Here is an 18,510-nt window from a genome sequence, read left to right as displayed (position 1 = left end):
ACTAAAAAGAAGTACATTTAAATGCAAGTAACTAAATCCTATGCTTGCCTCTTCCATTGGAAGCAATAGCAGTGAAAAGGACTGGATTGCCCTTCGATAAATTTACCCCCTCCCCTTATCAAACCTCTAAGAATTGTTTTCAGTTAGTAAACAATTTGGGGAAGTTGCAGGCTGCCGTTCCACTTCTCTGTTGGCCGACCAAGTGAAGTATGGCGTGTTTTTCTTTGATTCTATCTTTAGGATCAAGCTATACATCACGTTCATCACATGTTTACCCTCCTGAGATTTTCTTTTGTTTATATAAAACAGCTGCTCAGGCTACTATCCGTGGCAGGAGCAAGAACGAGTGAGCATCTCCAGATGTTGTTGGACTACAGCTCCCATCATCCCTGATTGCTAGTCATCCTGGCTGGTGTTGATGGGAGTGGGGAGTCCTGCAACATCTGGTGGGGCAAAGGTCCCCCTACTCCAATCCAGGGTCATCTCCAAAGCTAGTCATACTCAAGAGTAGAAATTAGTGGACACAGTTTCAATTGGTCAACATTAATTCCAATGGGTCTACTCTGAGTCAAACTTTGTTGGATGCAACCCAATTAGGGGAGACTGGAAAGTGGAGAGGTCTCTTAAACCTTTGCTCTCCTTTGGTTTTGACTCATGTTTCATTATGATGTTACTGCACTTGTGTTCTTGCTGCTTGACATTTTACATAAGCACCCCAAAATTTGTCTGAATCGTGGCATAGAACTGAAGGACGAGTAAAAATGTGTAGAAATGCTACATCTGACCCTTTATTTACCATGGTAACTAGATTCCTTTAACTGAATCTGATTAATTTGTATATATTAGCACTGTTCATCCTTCTAATATGATTCCCACCTCCCCCTAAAACAAAGCATAGAATCATAGGGTTGTATCCAGTGCTAGGTCCTACTCAAAGTAGACCCACTGAAAATGAATAGACCTAAGTCAGCCATATAACTCCAGCCTGATACAGGATCTAGAATTCAGGATGGAACTATAGCAATTGGGAGGACATTGGGTTCGTGGGCCTAATGTGGGCTGCTGAAGTTCTCAAACTTAGGGCTGCCAAACTGCCTCCAGACAGTAATCACTGGTGTCAGGGTGCTGTCAGTGGCTCCTGGCTGGTTGCCCAGGAACGTATAAAAACAAGGAAAAGTTTCTTACAGTCCTTTTTTTATTTCAAACTTCACAGAGAGAGGCGTCATCCCAAATGAATCACCACCACCCCATCTCTCCCACTTCCTCATTCATCATCATTATCATCTCCTCTTTGGGTACTGCTACATGCCCTCTGTCTTTGAGCTCTTTGCTCTCCTACTTTTAAGGCTCACTGGATTCTGGAAGATGGTGGGTCTGGAATGTTTTCTAATGACACCGTGTAAGCCAGTTGCCATTCCAGTCCTGCCTCCTCCTCTCCCATTATTTCCCAGCTTTCCCCCTCATCTGCCTCTGAGCTGTGACCTCCCTCACAGCCCTATTGTAAATCTATACTGTCTTCATCGTCCTCCTCCCTGGAAGGGTCAGGATGGGGAGGCGGTCTCCACCACTCCTCCTCTTCTTCTGCCCAGCCCCTGGCATCACCCCCCCCTCTCCAGTGTCCTCCTTCTCTGCCCATCTGAAATGTCCGGGAAAATCTGGACGTATGGCAATGCAACCCATTTTGTTTTTGAGATTTTGCAACAACAACAAAAGCAGCTGAACAACTATGGCCAAAAAAAAAAAAGCTCAACCTCTTGTGTTTCTGGATTTTCACTCTAACTTGTCCTTGTAATTCCCCCTAGGTTGCACTTTCTTCGCAGGCCATATTGCCCGAGTGCTTTTGCCTGACTGGAATATCTCCTTGAGCTGCAATAATAATGGCATTTGAGGATGGAAGGCGAGAAATACATCTGAGCATGCTCAGTAGACCCAGAATGCTGGAAGATTGAAACAGAAAACTAAGGGGATGGGAAAAGGAACAGAATAACTTGGGAAAGGGTGTGGCCAACTTGCTGGAGCACCGAGGTAGCTCAGTTGGTAGAGCATGAGACTCTTATTGCATATCAATACCCGATCCCTCCCGTGGTGAAATGACGACACAGGACACCAGAAATAAGGTTAATGGGCATAAAAGGCCACAACTTTATTGGTTACGAATTTTGAGCGGTATTGGCTTTAGGCATTGGAACTAACTAACAAATATCCGACTCCAGCACGTTGTGCTGGCAGTCCTGGAAGGGTTAACCACCGATAGGTGAGGGACCCTGCTGCTGCACATCAGCTAGGGGCCTCACCCAGTGATCACCGGATTGGGGCGTGCCTTTGGCCCTCACCCACCGCGGCTTCGGACAGGGACACGCCCCCCGGACTCATTTTCTGACGTACCCTTCAGAGCCTTGGGGGGAGGTGATGGCCGAACCTCCCCCCCCACCGAGATCCTAACTGGGATAATCCAATGCCTAACCGCCAAACCAAAGTTGTGACGAGTTGCTACGAGGTAGGCGAAAAACCACCAGGCGGAAGCCAATTTGCCAAATGGGAAAATTCCTACCAGGCCCCTTAACGGCGACCAACCGAGGTCCATAGCAAGGTCATAGCGAACCTGCCTAACGGGGCGCTAGGGGGCGCTGCCTAGAGAGTGCCTAGAGGGTGGGAGGGTGGGAAATCGCGCTGAGGGGAGCAGGAAGGAGTAGGCTGAGCCCTGGCCGCGCTCCGGCTTAAATGCGGCCGGCCACTCCCATCAGCTGAGCCGGTTGGTCAGCGGGCTGGGCACCGCGCCCAGGGCTCAGCCAGTGGGCGCAGGGGATGCCACCATCCCCTGCGCACGTGCTGGGCTCGTGATGAATGCAACTCCCCCTCCTTCCTAAAGGGTCGGAAAAGGATTTGCATATCAATACCCGATCCCTCCCGTGGTGAAATGACGACACAGGACACCAGAAATAAGGTTAATGGGCATAAAAGGCCACAACTTTATTGGTTACGAATTTTGAGCGGTATTGGCTTTAGGCATTGGAACTAACTAACAAATATCCGACTCCAGCACGTTGTGCTGGCAGTCCTGGAAGGGTTAACCACCGATAGGTGAGGGACCCTGCTGCTGCACATCAGCTAGGGGCCTCACCCAGTGATCACCGGATTGGGGCGTGCCTTTGGCCCTCACCCACCGCGGCTTCGGACAGGGACACGCCCCCCGGACTCATTTTCTGACGTACCCTTCAGAGCCTTGGGGGGAGGTGATGGCCGAACCTCCCCCCCCACCGAGATCCTAACTGGGATAATCCAATGCCTAACCGCCAATCGAGCCACGAAGGGGCTCGCCGCCAATACCCTCAGATCCGCAACCAATACCTGATAGCTAACACAATATCTGCCAGCCAAGCATCATTTCCTTCATCCGAAAGATGAACGCCATCGTTCCGATAGAGAGCCGCCTCGCTGAACTTTATTGCCGGGTGGGGAATGACCTGGCCCCCAAGGGCCACCACCCGGCGTGCCACCGCCTTATCCAACAACTTCCTGGCTCTGTTGACTGCAATAGGGCAAGCACAGTCGCGCCACGTGCGCCTTTCCAACAGCGTGGACCAAAGCAATGTCATAGATGGAAAAGAAGTTGCAAGTTCATTAAAGTCCTCAAATATTTTCCATTGCAAGTCGACGCCCTTTCGATAGGCGAGGTCATTTTCGCCGAGCTGTATCACCATGGCATCAGGAGGACCTTGCGAGGCGGCTCTGGATTTTACTGCCGGGAGAAACTCGTCCCAGCGCATCCCTCTTCTTGTGATCCAAGAAATTTTGACACCTGGCGGCAAGCCCAAGTTACGACCCCATCCGCGCTGGGACGCACGCTCCCGGGCCCAGTGAACGATACTATGGCCCACCATCCATACATGAACTGTTCTGGTGCCTGAAAAGGAGTAAGAGAGAGGGTGGTAAGGAATCTGGCCTTGCATTACCAAGAGTTGCGCAAATACCCCTTGTAAGCTTTGGACTTCCACCGGCCTAGGTCTTTAATTTTTTCCACAGACAGACCCCAATGCATGGCTGTTGTTGCTGCACCGATTCTAAAGGAATGCGCTGCAAATTTGTCAGGGGGGAGGCCACAGGCAGCGACCGCTTTTCTCATTACCCGTGTAAACTGATCGCGTGTAAGGAGGGAGCCATCATGATGTATGAAAAGGGGGCCGGGAGCTGCTGGCCTCATACGCAGGAATCGCCTAGCATCTTTTACCGGACAGGGACCAGGATGCCCTGTTGCTGGGAGGCGCATCCAGGCACCCTTCCCAAGCTGGTCAGTTTTTGACTGCCGGATGAAGAGCAGCACTTCTGATGCTGACAGCCTTACGTCATCGAGGGCAATGCCCCTAGTACCCTGGGCCTCTGACACCACTTCCCCTACCCTAAGGGCTCCGAAAAAGGCGATTGAATATGCAGCCGAGAAGAGCCTGGCTTCATACTTAGACCAGCATAATTTTCTCAGTTGCTTGTGAATTTGGGACAGGATGTCGAAGGTGATAGGCCTTCTGACATCCTTACTAGGGGGTTGCAACCTGCGCCAGCCCTCCAAGGCTTTGCGCACTACAAAATCCTCGCAAGGGTCAAATGAGTGAATTGTTTTACTGAAAAAGGAGATGGCTGCCGAGTGGATGTTGAGGGTCCTAGGTGCCCTGCCTTTACGCCACAGGTGAGATAGGTACTGCAGCACCTCCTTTTTGTTAGGAGGTGACTCTAGCCCCACCCCTGACACCCCTGCGCGAAAACCCAAGAAATCAGTCCAAGCTTTTTTGTATGATCTCAACGTGGATGGGGCGACAGACGCTGATACTCCCGTCAAGACATCTCGCTCCCAAGGCTCCAAAGGGACTCCGGGAAAGGCTCCGGTAACTGACGCGCCTCTGGTGCCAGAGAGCGGAAGCGGTGTGTCTGAAAACGAGATAAGGCATCCGCGATGTCGTTATTAAGCCCAGGAATAAATCTGGCCGTGAAATGAATGTTTAACTGCAAGCATAAAAGGACAAAAGCACGTAATAGAGAGGAAACCCTGGGTGACCGCGAAGATCGCCTGGAGAGCACCCCTACTACCGCCTGATTATCTGTCCAGAAGCAAACACGATGGTTTTTGAATTCCTCGGCCCAAAGGTGTACTGCAACAACGATCGGGAAAAACTCAAGGAAGGTTAAATCGCGCAGTATGGGCTTCCCCTGCCAATGCGGTGGCCACCGCTGGGCACACCACCTCCCCTTGAAGTAAACACCGAAACCCAGAGAGCCAGCCGCATCAGATTGAACTTGGAAATCTGTTTGCGATCTTAGGGTATCCTGCCACAGGGAAACTCCGTTAAAATCCTCCAGAAACCTAACCCAAACCTCGAGGTCCGCCTTGACCCCTTTACTAAGCCTAACCCTGTGGTGAGGCTTCTTAAGGCCTGCAGAGAGCCTAGCCAGCCTGGCGCAAAAGGGGCGACCGGGGGCAACGACGCGGCAAGCAAAATTTAGGTGACCTAGGAGGGACTGAATCTGCCTAAGTGTGACCTTCCTCAGAGGAAGAAGTTCCAAAATTAGCTCTCTAAGAGCTGTTAGTTTTTCTTCAGGCAGGCGTGATGTCTGAGAGATTGTGTCGAGCTCAATGCCTAGGTAAGTGATGGTAGAGACTGGCCCTTCTGTTTTTTCTTTGGCCAAAGGAACGCCGAGTTCCTCTGCCAGGGTTGCAAAAGCTCTTAAGAGGAGGACGCAGTCGGAGCTGTTGGAACTACCCACGAAGAGAAAGTCATCGAGGTAATGAGTCACTCCCTCCAGGCCTGTTTTAAAACGAAGGGCCCAATCCAAAAACGTACTAAATGTCTCGAAGGCTGAACATGCCACCGAACAACCCATTGGCATGGCCTTGTCTATGAAGTATGCCCCATTAAACCGGAAGCCCAGCCATTTAAAATCCTGAGGATGAACTGGGAGCAGCCGGAAGGCTGATTCAATATCACATTTAGCCATCAGAGCCCCCCTGCCAAATTTACGTATTAACTGAATAGCGTGGTCAAAGGAGGCATACTTCACCGAGCAAAGTTCCTGGGGAATGCCGTCATTTACCGAAGCCCCCTTAGGGTGTGAAAGGTTGTGAATTAGTCGAAACTCCCCTGGCGCCTTCTTAGGAACGATGCCCAATGGTGAAATGTGCAAGTCTGGGATGGGAGGTACCGAGAATGGGCCCGCAACCCTTTGGGCTAAAATTTCTTTGTTAATTTTCTTACGCGCAATTTCTGGCATATCTCGAACAGATTTTTGATTGGGTGGGTCATGTGAAGAGGGAGGTTGCGAAACTGGGATTCTGAAACCCCGGGAGAATCCCTCCCACAGGTAAGAGGCTGCGTTCTTATCATGATATTCCTTGAGGAGGGCTCTTAACGGTTCTAATTTGATTGGAGAATAGGCCAGCCCCAGGGATTTGTTAGTGTCGATTTGGACCTGATCCATGGGAGGGGCCCTGTGCGTTCCTTGGTCCACCTTGAGCACCCCCCCGTCCCCCCCGAAAGGACTGTGTGCCCTTAAAGCAGGAGGAGGAGGGATGGGCACCCCAACACCTATCACACTCATGCGCGAACTTACAGTAAGGTCTTTTGCAAAGCCCACGGTTATATTCCCAGCATACCTGGCGTCGGGCCTCTTTCTTGTGTTCATTCCTTTCTGACCTGGAGGCATCGGGGTGTTTTTTCTTAATGTATGGGCCGACGTGCTCGGTCCAGAACCGCTGGTCAGTCAGATCCCAGCGTGTGGTGGACAATAAAGAGGCGTTTCTGCGGAACTCCTCGTCATAGGTTAGCGCTGCAGATTCCCCTGCTAGAGCGTGCGCCGTTCTTACTTGTGCCATGTAGGCCATTAAATGCATAGCCCTTTTTGGATAAGCAGCAACTACTACCCCCATAAAGATCTGGAACCCATCTAACCAGTTTTCAAAGTTACGCTCAGCCCTGGGCTCCCTGTATCTGCGCCTTCCATAGGATTTTCTTTTCTCCCCTTTGCCGGTAATTTTGGATGGAGGGAGTAGAGTAAATATATCTACATAATCACCATTCAAAATCTTGGCTCTTTTCTTTTTTGATAAATGATTTCCTAAAATCACATCCGTAGAGACGTATGTGGACGTCTTAACGTCCGGTACCAATGCCCCATTCCTCCATTCAAGAGTGCCGCCGAAAGACTTGCGGTGCGAATTAGCCCTCCTCTCATGTGCCCACAGAGGAAGGCCTACCAGCTCTTCCCCTTCCCCCCAGTAACTATCCAAGGGCACGTCACTGTCTGAATCAGAGGAGCTACCTGTTTCATCCTCGGTGTCAGATGGTTTACTCTTCTTACACTTCTTGTGGTTGCTGTGGTTGCTCTTCTTGGTCCTCTTTCTTCCAGCCTCGACGCCCTGGGTGGGGATCTGCTGTGTGGCTGCGGGCAGGCTTTGGTTGATGGTTGTTGCTGCTTGGACCTGCGCATCCTCCTCTGATGATGTTGCTGATGAGGCTCCATCCTGCGCCACCTGGAAACAGTTGGGTACTCCAAGAGGGAGCTGGAGAGAAGACACGTTAACCTGGGGCAGACCCGCCCCCATACCTGAGTTCAGGACACTGGTGAGAGCTGTTCCTGCAACCTGCGCTCGAGTTCTTACCATCTGTGTGGGCTCGATGAGAGGCTGGGAGGACCCAGCCGAGGGAGCTGACAACCCTGGCTGAGATGTGCCCACCGAGGAAGCTGAAGTTCCTGGCTGGATAGTGCCCAGGAAAGAAGCAGAGGTTACATGTTGGGTTAGACCTAAGGAGGAGGCGGAGGTTCCAGCAGAGGTCCCTGGTTGGGGAGCACCAGGGAGAGAAGCTGAGGTCCCTGGTTGAGAGGTGCCAGAAGTCCCTGGTTGGGGAGCATCTAGGAGAGAAGCTGAGGTGCCTGGTTGAGCGGTGCCAGAAATTCCTGGTTGGGGGGCCCCTAGGAGAGAAGCTGAGGTCCCCGGCTGCGTGTCAGGAATGCAATCCTGCGAAGCCTGAGAGGCTAGCTCTTGTATTGCGGGGTTAGGCCTGATCTGTTGGTAAATGGTCTGAAAGCCAGATATCAGGTTAGCTAAAACCTCTGGCGAAATGTTGACCACGGTCCCCCCCAGATTACCTGACCCTGGTGTAGAAGCGCGTTTTGAAGTCTTGGCCGATGCTGCAGGCTGTTTATTCTTCTTTGAGGCCATGACAAAGAGATTTGCAAAAGAGTTAGCCAAATGTGCGTTCCTTTTCTGAATATCTGCGTCTTAGAGAAGCAGCTAAAATTTTTTTTTTTTTTAAATTTATTTGTTTATTTATCTATTTGCCTTACTTATTTTGTGAATTTTTTTTTTTCTTTTTTTAAATTATTATTTATTTATTTAAACTATATATGTGTGTGTGAGTGTGTGTGTGTGTGTGTATGTGTGTGTGTATATATATATATATATTTTATTTAACTCTTGGTTAGCAGACAATGATTAAAGAGGAAGAAGGGTGGATGTGTCTCCCACCTATTGATGCTAAGCGAATGAAACAATGGGGTAACACAAGCAAACAAAATGGCTGCCGCCAGCAGCCGCGTGGCCCCGAGTTAAAATGGCTGCCAACCAATTAATGCCCTGGAAATGAGAAACACAGAAAGCCAACTATTGCAGCAACAAACAGCAGGCAACAACCAAAATGAAATTGGCGCTAATGCAGCCCCCTTTAAGATTCAGTTGATGCTAAATGAAGCGAATGAAACAATGGAGTAAACACAAGCAAACAAAATGGCTGCCGCCAGCAGCCACGTGGCCCCAAGTTAAAATGGATGCCCACCAATTAATGCCCTGGAAATGAGAAACGCAGAAAGCCAAATATTACAGAAACAAACAGCAGGCAACAACCAAAATGAAATTGGCGCTAATGCAGCCCCCTTAAGATTCAGTAAATGGTAAATGAATGCAACGCAAAAGATACCGTGCGCCCCTGGCGTTCCAGGGGCGAGTAGAGGCTCCGGAAGGCTGGCGCACCGGCGGAATAAAGATACTGCACAAAGGCGCCCAGAAGAGGAGAGGCGGCCGCACTATGAACAGCTGAGACGCTTGGAGGGCTGGCGCCAAAGGAAGGCTCCTGAAATGATGTAGGCAGGCGCTCTAGGGCCTAAGTCGTCGACGCTCTGCTCAGCTGTGAGGCGGCCGCGCTGTGGGTAAAGCAGCTGATGAGCGGGAGAGGAGAGCACAGCGGAGAAGAAGCTTTGAGCGGGGGAAAGAGGTAAACGGGGTAGAAGGCAAAGAAAGGCGAGGAGAATAGGCGCCCTGTATCTGGGTCCCAGAAGCAGCAGAGAGCGGGGCTAGAGAGGCGCTTAGAGCCGCGAGGATTCCGGAGGCAAGAACCCGGAAGTGGCGGCGCGTCGGGAGATCAGCTGGAAAGCGGCAGCAAGGAGAGCAGCTGAGGGGCGGCGGGCAACCGAAAAGCGCTTTGAAGCGGTCGTATACCGCTCGGCCAACTGCCTGCAGCTGAAGAAAGGCCCCGAGTTACTCGGCCGCTCCGGGGGCGATGAGGCACAAAGCGCGCTAAACACGTGCGCGGAAGGAACCGCTCGGCTGGGGGCGATCAGGCAGCAGCACCACGCTGGAACCAGGAGCGCGTTTTTGGAAGCCGCCGCTCAGCTGGAGGGCGGCAAGGCAGGGTTCCCGTGGCAGGCGAAAGCTTCGTCGCGTCGGCCGTGCAACGAAAGCTCCCGCGACGCGGAAGCGGCCGCCGGAGCAGGTAAGATGGTCCGAAGCGGGGGTGCTGCAGGGCGGGCGGGATGCGCGCGCCGAGGCTGCCTGAGCGACCTCCGAAGAAGGCACCTAAAAGAAAGGCTGGCGTTTAAAAACGCCGTTTAAGTGATTTCGCTGGCGTGATTTCAGCTCAAGGCAGGCTCAGGGCTGCCGATGCTTGATCCGCCGAGGCTTGATCCGAAGGCTTGGTCCGCCGAGCTTGATCCGAAGAGCCGAAATCGCGCTGAGGGGAGCAGGAAGGAGTAGGCTGAGCCCTGGCCGCGCTCCGGCTTAAATGCGGCCGGCCACTCCCATCAGCTGAGCCGGTTGGTCAGCGGGCTGGGCACCGCGCCCAGGGCTCAGCCAGTGGGCGCAGGGGATGCCACCATCCCCTGCGCACGTGCTGGGCTCGTGATGAATGCAACTCCCCCTCCTTCCTAAAGGGTCGGAAAAGGATATCTCAAGGGTCATGGGTTCAAGTCCCATGTTGGGTGAATGATTCCTGTACTGCTGAAGGTTGGAGCAGATAACCTTTATGGTGCCTTTGTACATTTTGCTTTCAGCAGCCTCTGAAGGCAAAGATACATGAGCAATATTTAGCACATTGCAATACAAAGAGTATGCTGAAGAATTCTCTCCCAAGTGAGGCCCACCTGGTGCCACCTTTGACATCTTCTTGGTGCGTTTGCTAAATTGCGACAGGTTATCATAGCCGATGTGCAGCAATTTGCTCTTGCTGTTGTGGATGTGATTCCCCAGGTTCTTGTTTATTTATCTCATGTTTCTCTTCTCTATTTCTGTATCAGGCCACTAATAAAACAAATAAATACTATTAATAACAGTGAGGAGCATCTGACCCGTCACTGTAGATAACAGGAAGTTGGGCTACTGAGTCTAATGCTTCTGGCCTCTTATTATTATTTGTTTTAAACAACTGGACAAATTTATGAAGGTTTCTCGTGATAGTAAACCCGCCTGCTCAGGAGCAGAATAGCACTGAATACAAATTTCAGGGGAGCATCAACAGGGAGAGAGGGGTTAAACACTGAGGTCCAGCTCCGAGGGCCTTCTGGTAGTTCCCTCACTGTGAGAAGCGAGGTTACAGGGAACCAGGCAGAGGGCCTTCTCGGTAGTGGCGCCCACCCTTTGTGAAGGGGACAGTTCAAATAGCTAAATATCCCATATTGATTATATATGCTCTTTAATCTTAAATGCCTTAATTGCTTTCTAAGCTTGTTTATTTGTATTATTCACACCCTCCCATCAGATGTCAAAGAAATAAACAACTATCTGTGGAACCTCAGCCAGATGGGCAGGGTATAAATAATAAGTTGTTGTTGTTGCTGTTGTTGTTGTTGTTCCATAGTTTAGCTATGCACCACATGGATAAGTAAACTACAGTTCCCAAGATTCTTTGTAGGGGAGGAATGATGCATACACAGCCTGAGTGTTGTCCCGCAAAACTAGTCATCATCCTCTTGTTCATGGCTTGTCTTCTTCTTCTTCTTCTTCTTCTTCTTCTTCTTCTTCTTCTTCTTCTTCTTCTTCTTCTTCTTCTTCTTCTTCTTCTTCTTCTTCCTCTTTGAATTTATATACCACCCTATACCCGGAGGTCTCAGGGCGGTTCACAGAAAAGATCACAATATATAAAATAAAAATAAAAACAACAGCCCAATAACAGCTCGTCCCCCCCCCAAAAAAAGAGCCACATTTTGAAAGGGTATAGAATATCGATCAGGTCAACCAAAGGCCTAGTTAAAAAGGAACATTTTTGCCTGGTGCCTAAAGGTATATAATGAAGGCGCCAGGCGAACTTCCCTGGGGAGAGCATTCCACATTAGGGAGATGGAACCATTACACCGAAGTGCTCTGCAAATTGATAATGCGCTAGCAGTCGTGCAAAATAAAATGGCCTTTCTTTCATCCTTAATCGTGATCTACAGAAGCTGCGATCTGGATTTCGCCCGAACACACCCAAGGCTTGTTTTTGCACCTCTTAGCGTTGCTAAAATTACAACCAGGCAGGAAACCAGAGAAACTAGCTCTGTCGGCCACCAGATGGCTCCTAAAAATAGGACAGCGAGAAGCGTTTCCCTCCACCCCACACACATATGCCTAGTTCATCAAAATGTTTCATATTTGTTTCAAACCGAGGACTTGTTTACTCAGTCAAGAACCTGACCTCGTTGCTGCTGTCTATCTTTTAATTACTCTTTATCTTAGAAATTCGTTTTTCACATTTCAAACTGTGCAATCCTTAAGGTGTTTACTCCGATGTCAATCAATGGGACTCCCAGGTAAGTGTGTGCAGGATTGCAACCCAATTAGTATAGTCCATTTTATGTGGAATGTGAGTTAGAATACCAGAGTGTACAAATTAAGCAGATAGGCACCCAGGAAAGAAATCCAAATAATCAGGAATAAGAAGAAGGTATAAACACAATCACAATCACAATCATAATAGCAATAATAGTTTGCTCAGGTGCATGCATGAAATATTTCATGAACAAATACATCAGTCAATCACTTAGTCCATCTAAGGTCAGGTTTTCCCAAACGTGAATCTCTCTAGCTGTTTTTGGACTACAACTCCCATCATCCCAAGCTAGCAGGAACAGTGGTTGGGGATGATGGGAATTGTAGTCCAAAAAAACTAGAGACCCATTTTTGGGAAACCCAGATCTAGGTCACAGCACAGTACTAGGGATCCTCCAGATCATGCACAACTCCCATCATTCCTTGGCCATTGGCCATGCTAACAGGGACTGGTGGGAGCTGCAGTCCAGCAATTTACAGTGCAGCTTTAACAATTTACAAACAATTCTCAAACAATCAACATAAAAAGAGAATTCTGAAGAATCTCCTGAACTTCCCTCCTCTCCTTTGTGGGTCCTTTCCCTCCTACCTATTATCTATTAGTCCAAATCTTTTAAATCTTCACTATACCCAAAATTCAACATTAAACTACAAGTGTTATTCCAATCCTACTAATAATTTTAATTCCTTACAATGGTTTTTAAGGTAAATTATATGTTTTCCCCATTCCTTATTGAAATTTTGGTCTTCCTGGTTTCTGATTCTTCCAGTCATTTTTGCCAGTTCGGCATAGTCCGTCAACTTAATCTGCCATTCTTCTCTGGCAGGGACTCTATCTTCTTTCCATCTCTGAGCTAAAAACATCCAAGCAGCAGTGGTCGCAAACATAAATAGTCTTTTCTGATCCATTGGAATTTCTGCACTGTTAGATGTCCCCTGTATTACAGAGGCCCCTCTCCTAAAAGTCAGGCATTTTGTGCCACCTGTCCCAGCAAAGATTCAGCAGGCATTCTTGCTTTTGACATTCCAATGTCGCTTGACAATTTTATTTAAAATACCAGCAGGCTCATGAGCTGTGTAAAGACATTTTTTTATTAGCCGGGCATTTTTAATGGTAAATTTGTACTGTTTCTTAGCAGTTTTGTTGTTTACATATCATTGTACTCTGCCCTGAAGTTTTATGAGGTGGCCGTGCATGAATTATTATTATTATTATTATTATTATTATTATTATTATTATTATTATTATTTTATTTGTACCCCGCCCATCTGGCTGGATTTCCCCAGCCATTCTGGGCGGCTTCCAACAAAAATCAAATACAAAAATATCACACATTAAAAACTTCCCTAAAAAGGGCTGCCTTCAGGTATTTTCTGAATGTCAGGTAGTTGTTTATCTCCTTGACCTGTGATGGGAGGGCGTTCCACAGGGCGGGCGCCACTACCGAGAAGGCCCTCTGCCTGGTTCCCTGTAGCTTTGCTTCTCGTCGCAGTGAGGGAACCGCCAGAAGGCCCTCGGCGCTGGATCTCAGTGTCAATATCTTTAGAAATAAAGAATAAATAACCATCTAGGAGGGCAGAGTTTCCCTGGCTACATGACATCATGCACGTTATAGAAGAAGAAGAAGAAGAAGAAGAAGAAGAAGAAGAAGAAGAAGAAGAAGAAGAAGAAGAAGAAGAAGAAGAAGAAGAAGAAGAAGAAGAAGAAGAAGAAGAATTTATTATTTATACCCTGCCCCATCTGGCTGGGTTTCCCCCAGCCACTCTGGGCCACTTCCAGCAAAATATTAAAATACAATAATTCATCGAATATTAAAAGCTTCCCTAAACAGGGCTGCCTTCAGGTGCCTTCTAAAAGTCAGATAGTTGTTTATTTCTTTGACATCTGGTGGGAGGGCGTTTCACAGGTTGGGTGCCGCTACAGAGAAGGCCCTCTGCCCGATTCCCTGTAACTTCGCTTCTCACAATGAGGGCCCTCATTGCTGGACCTCAGTGTCCGGGCAGAACGATGGGGGTGGAGACACTCCTTCAGGAATACTGAAATGAACAGGGCACATTTCCATGAAACACTAAATAAAGTGGCCTTTGTCCCTTTGAGATGCCCCAAACTGGAATGTGCGTAGCCTTCCTCATTTTTCCAGCGCTTTGCAAGAAAACTTTCAAGCCTCTTAGAAACATGTTAAGGCAGGAATCCTAGAACCACTTCTCCAATAGTGCATTTTCCTGCGCTAGACATTTAAAGCAGCATCAAACCACTTTAATCAGCCATGTCTTCTCCCCAATAATCCTGGAAACTGTAGTTTGTTAAGGGTGCTGAGAACCCCTTGTGGAGCTACAATTTGCAGAGTGTTTTCAGTCAATCCCTCTTCCCAGGAAACTCTGTGAATTCCAGGCCTCTGAAGGGAATGGGGTCTCCTAACAACTCTCAGGACCTGCAAGAAACTACCGTTCCCTGAATTCTTTGTGGGAAACCATGACTGTTTAGTGTTTAGTGCAGAGGGGGCCTGCAAGCTCCACTGCGATCAATGAGACTTGCGTCTGACTGGAAATGCATAGTTTTAAAGTATTAGACTTATTTCTCAGCAGATCACTCATGATCTGTTCAAGTGGGCTTGGAGGAACCTCATCTAGGAGCCTCTAGTGAGGCATTACAAGGGGTTTATACAGAGGGAGTAGCCATTCCTCAAAGGCAGTCCCAAAGTGGCTTAACAATCAATCCCGCTTCATAAGGAACTCTGGGGATTGTACCTTTGGGAGGGAAAGAGGGTCATACTAGCAATTCAGCACCCTTAACAAACTATACTTCCCAGAATCCTTTGGGGGGAAGCTATGACTGTTTAAACTGGTGTCATAGTGCATTGAATATATGGTGACCATGTGGCCAATAACCAGGGCCGGATTTAGGTTTGATGATACCCCCTGTTTTGACAACTACGAATGGGAGCATGTTGCAACAAGAATCTCTAAGGATTCCAGAGTAAATGAGGCAGGAGTTATCTTCTATCTAATGGCCATCCGCCTGAATTTAGTTTTTTTGAATGGTAGATACCCCCCTGATATACCGGGGGAGTTTACTCATCTTGGCACAAAATCTAATAGCGTCCTTGACTACCTGTTGGTTTCCAGGGATTTAGCTAAGAGTGTCCTTTCCTTTAAGGTCGATAATGTGCAAATTAGTGACCACCTTCCCCTAACGGCCACGCTTTCTCTAGTTTGGCAAGGGGTTGACCATAGACACTTCCCCCTCATGGAAATTAATGCCGCATCTAAATTAAGAGGGATTAAATGGTCAGAGGTTCTTGCCCTAAAGTATAAAGAATTTTTTCAGAAAGAAATCCAAGATCATCCAATTGTTTCAATTTCCGACTCATGTGAACCCAGTGCAGTTCTGAATCTCTTTAGCCACCTTACAGCAAACTTTACTGCTTTTTTTACATCGCCTTCTCAAACAGTTACACGAGCCCAATATAACTCAGGAGCTCCCTGGTATAATTCTGTATGTAAACAAGCCAAACTCCAACTGCGCTCAATATACAACGAGTATAAAAACTCAGGCGCTTCCAGCTTACCATCTATATACTTTCAAGCCAAATTAGTCTATAAACAGGCTCTGAAAATGGCAAAACGGGAGTGGCAGTCTACCCGTTGGCAAGCCTTGATCTTAGCTTCCAAATCCCGCAGAGCTAATGAATTCTGGTCACTAATTAACAGTAGAACTAGGAAATATCCCTTGACTGTTATCCCGGCCCCTACTTGGGAACAGTTCCTGAGGAAATGTTTCTCACAGGCAGAGGCTCCGGTTCCCCATCTGGAGCACTTGTTCGAACACCTACCCAGATGGCCGCCCACAGATCCAGGCGAAATATCAGTCCTAATATCCCAGTTGAAAGTCGGCAAGGCCCCCGGCCCTGACCTGGTTCCTGCAGAGGCTATTAAATCACATCCTGAGTGGTGGTCAGGAATCCTGGCCAAAACCTTTGACGCCATTAATGTTACTGGCTGTATTCCCAAGACATGGAAGGAAGCCATTATTATACCAATCTATAAAAAAGGTCCTCCTGCTGATCCAGGGAACTATCGTAGTATCAGCCTCCTTTCGACTATAGGGAAAATATATGCCCGCTTGTTGCTGTCTAAACTGTCTCAATGGGCAGAAGAATCCAACCTGATTGGCCATGAACAAGCGGGCTTTAGACCCAATCGTTCCACCATAGATCATGCCATAATCCTTTATCATCTTGCAAGGAAATACTCCTTCCCCAGTCGAGGACATTTATGCGCTGCCTTCATAGACCTGAAGGCAGCCTTCGACAGCATCCCCAGAACCATTCTATGGGAGAAATTGGCGAGGTGGGGCATTGATAAAAGGCTCCTTTGGCTCATGATCCAACTGCATGGTGGATCCTCTGCCAGAATTAGACTTACCCCCGCTGGTGACCTTACAAATGCGGTCCCAATAAATAAAGGAGTCCGACAAGGTTGTATATTAGCACCTTACCTTTTCAACCTGTTTGTCAGTGATATGAGAGAGCCTCTAAACGAGTCGCACGCTTACATTCACGCCCCCCGCATCGCAAACTACCGTTGTCCGCTGCTTTTATACGCAGATGATGCGGTGATCCTTTCTTACTCAAGGGTTGGGCTATGTAGGGCGTTAAAGATCTTTACTGCTTACTGTCAATCTAACCAATTGTCCATCAACCACTCAAAATCAAAAGTTGTAGTCTTCTCTAGAAGTCGGAAACTTTTTCAGTGGAAGCTTGGTGGAGTAAAAATAGATCAAGTTTTTAAGTTCCAATATCTAGGGATTGTTTTCCAATACAACCTGAGCTGGAAATCCCAAGTTCTACATCTACTTAACAAGGGCAAAACTCTATCGCATGCACTTCTCCAGTTCTTTTTCTCAGACGGAGCCCTACACGTGCCCTCGGCTTTAAAGGTGTACAACGCAAAAGTTATTACCACTCTTACTTATGCTGCTCCGCTTTGGGCAGCTCTGGTAAATCCGGCCCCGCTGGAGGTGCTGCAAAATCAGTTTCTTCGCCGGCTCTTAAAACTCCCTACGTGTGTTAGTAATGCAGCTATACGACTAGAATTGAAGATTCCTTCACTAGAGACTCTCTTATGGAAACGAATATTCACCTACTGGTTAACTCTTTGGCATAGATTACCCAGCCATTATCTCGTCCAATGTCTTTGGCGTGACGAATTTGCAAACCCTTGGACTGGGAAAATCCACGCCAAACTTCTGTCTTTTGGAATCTCTCCTTCAGATTCACTTAAATTAGACCCTGCTTTGGCAAAAAGATTAATCAAACAAAGACTGGACGATTTGGAGCTGCAGCGTAATCATATGCTGGGTGGGGGTGTCTGCTCGCCTCGGAATTTTGGAGTTACTCCAATACATCATGTCCCTCTATACCAGGGGTCTGCAACCTTTAAGACACAAAGAGCCACTTGGACCCGTTTCCAAAGGAAAAAACAACAACTGGGAGCCGCAAAACCATTGCGACATTTAAAACAAATATAACGTTGCATATATTGTTTCTTACCTTAATGCAATAATAATAAATAATGTATAGGAGCCAATGCAAAGTATAATTAGTAAAAACAACAAGAATAAGTTCTTACTTTTTTGCATTGACTCAGGGGCGTACCCAGGATCAAAACTAGGGGGGGGGGCAAGTCATGGTCGTTCAGGTTGTGACATTTCAGCACGGAAAGGCGAATGAAACCAAAATTTTAGGGAAATTATATATAATTATAGCAGTGCTTTATTACAGTAGTTATTACAATTATTTGCTTGGTTTTTTTAAATTTTTATTCTAGTTACATGTCTTATAACAGGGGTGGCCAACTCCCAAGAAACTGTGATCTACTTTCAGCAGTGATCTACCCCCGGTTTTGGGGGTTCAGCTCAAAGTTGTTTGGGGGGGGTGTGGTGGGTGGGAGAGAGGGCTTCCCCCTCTAAGATAGGTTGGCAAGCGAACTAATAAAGAAAGAAAAAGGGGGGTGGGAATGGAAAAGTGGGGTGGAAAAATATAAATTGGGGGTGGGATGGGGTGGGGAGAATATCTATTAAAAATATGTAGTAGTTTAAAAAATAAAAATAAAGGGGGGAAATCTTTTTCTTCTTTTTCCTTTTTTTGAAAACAAAAACAAAAGGGGAAGAGAAAAGAAAAAGGGGGGATAGAGGGAGAAAAGGGTAATAATAAAAAATTCAAATAGAGTGGCTGCAGCAGCTGTGGGGGGTGTTTGTTTGTTTTTCGTTTGTTTGTTTGTTTTAAAAACGGGATTTCTCCCCTTGGATTAAAAAAGGAGGGGAGGAAGAAAAAGAGAGGGGGGGTGGGAGAGCAAGGCAAAAAGCCAAAAAGCAAAAAACAGGTTTTGGGGGGGGGGGAATCGCGCCAGGCACTGCAGCACGCCGGCCTCGGGGCTCCGGGCCCCTG

Source organism: Lacerta agilis, chromosome 17 (genome assembly GCF_009819535.1).
Source record: "Lacerta agilis isolate rLacAgi1 chromosome 17, rLacAgi1.pri, whole genome shotgun sequence".
NCBI classification, from domain to species: Eukaryota; Metazoa; Chordata; class Lepidosauria; order Squamata; family Lacertidae; genus Lacerta; species Lacerta agilis.
Note: the sequence above shows the minus strand (reverse complement) of the source record.